Genomic DNA, 3,194 nt, shown 5'->3' on the forward strand with positions numbered 1-3,194 from the left:
CGGCATTCCATGCGGGCAAAAGGCTTTTGTCTGTTTTGCTCACTCACCGCTGTACTACCAGTGTTCAGAACGTGCTTGATCAATCTTTGCTGTTTGAATGACAGGCTGTGCTGAGGAAGAGGCTGGCATCCTTCTGAGCCCCAGGCCACCAGAACTCCACAGCGCAGGATGGAGCCAGAGCTGGATAAAGTGACACTGACGGACCTGCGCACTGAGCTGGTGGGCACTGGAAGAGCCAGTGGAGAGTGCCAGACAGAGAACTCTGCTAGACCTGCCTGATAGTAGAAGGAGGGGGAAGGGACAGGACGCGGAGGCCACCTTAGGAGCCATGGTGAGGCTCACAGGCTCTGAGTCTGCCTCAGATGGACACCCCAGTGACCTGGGCTGGCTGTTTATAAGTGCCTATACCCCACCTTGCTCCTAGGAAGCTGCTGCCATCACAAGTGGCTGTCTGATCAGCTATTTCAAAGCCAGAGAGCGTATCTGAAGCCCATTAACAGATCCACAAGAAGATGATGTGGTTTCACAGAAGCATTTCAAATTCAATTTCTTTTTATTTCTTTTCAAACACAGCCTGTAATTCTGATGGGAAAATTGCATAATGCCTGTAGATAATAATTTTCCCGTGAGATGGTTCTGTGAAAGCAGCTTGACATTTCTGAAGCTGGAGAGGAAGGGGGCACCTCAGAGCCGCCTGGGCCAGCCCTGCTGCCCCTGCACCCACATTTGTCTCTGGCAGGTGGAGAGCTCTGAGACAGGCATCATGCCATGACCTCACAGAGAGGGCCAGCCTTCTGTGTGCCTCTGTTACCACAGGCATTGGTTTAGCTCGCTGTTTGGTGACCAGCGTGCCAATCCTGGGCTTAACCTCATTTTCTGGACTTTCATCGTATCCTTCAGAATGCTTATGGAAGTCTGCGTCTCCTCGGAGTCAAACAGGGAGCTGAAGGGGTGGATGGGGCACGTCTCTGCCCCCAGCCCAGCCCCTCATGGCCCGATCTTCCCATGCTGTCCTCCCCACCTTCTGCCCCTGTCTCCAGCAATTAGAAAGACGTTAGTGCTGGGGTCAGAGCAGAGAAGTAAAAGAGGGGCCAGGCCAGGCGAGATTCTGACATCACACAGGAGAGGACACGCTAAGCCGGGCTGTCTGCCTCCCAACAGGCGACGGCTGCAAGGAAGCCCAGCCGGAGCCAGGGAGGGAGGATGAGCCAGGCCAGGTCTGGCTGAAGGTGCCTGCAAGGCAACCTGTAGGGGCAGCACCCCTAACCCTGCCCCTTGGGAGCATCTCTGGGGGTCTTTTTTTTCTTTTTTTTTAACTTATTTTATGTATTTATTTATTTTTGGCTGCGTTGGCTCTTTGTTGCTGCACACGGGCTTTCTCTAGTTGCGGTGAGCAGGGCCTGCTCTTCCTTGCGGTGGCTTCTCTTTGCGGTGGCTTCTCTCATTGCAGAGCACAGGCTCTAGGCACGTGGGCTTCCGTAGTTGTGGCACGCGGGCCCAGTAGTTGTGGTGCACGGGCTTAGTTGCTCCGCGGCACGTGGGATCTTCCCGGACCAGGGCTTGAACCCGTGTCCCCTGCGTTGGCAGGCAGATTCTTAACCACTGCGCCACCAGGGAAGCCCACCTCTGGGGGTCTTAAAGGCGCAGCATTCGACACCCCTTACCCCTCTTCCCTGTCTCCCCCTCCCCACCTTCCTCTGAGGGCAGCTCCCATCCAGTCCTGGAAGCCACTGTTAGGGCAGGGGCTGGTCTGTGTCCCCCCTGTCTCACCAGCACTGGCCTGGTCTGGGGAGGTATACAGGGAATGATTAAGGAATGAATCATGGGTTACTTAATTAAAGAATGCATTTATGACAAGCTGGAGGAAGCCTCTGGCCTTCACTGCCCTCCCAGGGAGTCTTAGGGGAAAACTTGCAAGTGCTACGGGACTCAGATGCTGCTGAAGCGCTTGTGAGTAGCAGTGTGAGGACCTGATTTACGTGTTTAGAGGGTTGACTGCAGTGGGGGAGTTAAGTGCAGGGCAGGGGGAAGCGGGAGACCAGACACTGGACCACGAGAGAGCAACGGAGCAGGTGGGAAGATGTTGGGCGCAAGACATTATTTTAAAGGGAGAAGCAACAGGATCTTCTGATGGATTGAATGTGGGGTGTAAAACAAAGAGGGGTCAAGGATGACTCTGAGGGGAGGTGTCATATAGGCAGTTGGATAGATGAGACTGGAGTTCAAGGGAAAAGTCCAGGCAGGAGATAAATTTGAAAGTCATTGGTGTATAGGTGCTAGTTAAAGCCACAAGGCGGAGTACCTGGGCAGTGAGTGGAGACAGACGAGAGGGTGGGGGAGAGGGAACAGCCAGAAAGACAGGAGGACACTAGGACCTGCCCCCAGGACCTCTTCAGAGCCCTTGTGCTGCCCCACTGTCCCCTGCTGTGCCCCCCCCCTCCATCCACGCGGTCCCCTGCTGTCCCCATTGTCCCTGTCTGTTCCCACTGTCCCCCCTCACTGCCTGTACAGCCCCCGACTGCTGCCAGCCCTGCTACTTGCTCACTGCTGCCAGCACTGCCTTGCTGGTCACTGCTGAAAATTCAACTGAAGCTGGTTTAGGAAGGACAAGAAGGCAAGGTGGTGGAGCCAGCAAGCCCAGACAGCTATTTCTGAGGAGTCGGCTGGGAAGGGGAGTCGAGAAAGGTAGCAGCAGCAGGAAGGACATGCGACTGTTTCTTAGAAGATGAGCGACATTAGGGCAAATTTGTTTGGAGAAAGGTATAAACCAGTAAAGAAGGAGACATTGCGGTTGCAGGAGAGAGAGGAGGTGCACTTGCAGGACTAAGGTCCTTGAAAAGATGGGAAGAGGTGAGATCCAGACCCACGATGGAGGGAGGGCAAGAGGACGGAAGAGGAAGGCAGAGGACAGTAGCTACTGATGCTCAATTACAGGCATTGCTGGGCCCACGTGAGGATCCATTCATCCGGCAAATAACAACTGAGCCCCTACTCTGTACCAGGCTCGGCTCTGAGTGCTGGAGATAGAGCCCTGAACAAAAGAGACACCAATCAATCCCTGTCCCCGTGGAGCTTTCCTCTTAGAGCAGGAGGCAGACCGAAACAAAGGAACGGTGACCGGTGTGCAAGACTTGAGTGGGTCTCTGGGGAAAATAATGCGGGGAGGGGGGGGGGGGGGGGGGGGGGGGAGGGGG

The sequence above is a fragment of the Lipotes vexillifer genome, unplaced genomic scaffold, assembly GCF_000442215.2.
Source record: "Lipotes vexillifer unplaced genomic scaffold, Lipotes_vexillifer_v1.1 scaffold1762, whole genome shotgun sequence".
Classification (NCBI taxonomy): Eukaryota; Metazoa; Chordata; class Mammalia; order Artiodactyla; family Lipotidae; genus Lipotes; species Lipotes vexillifer.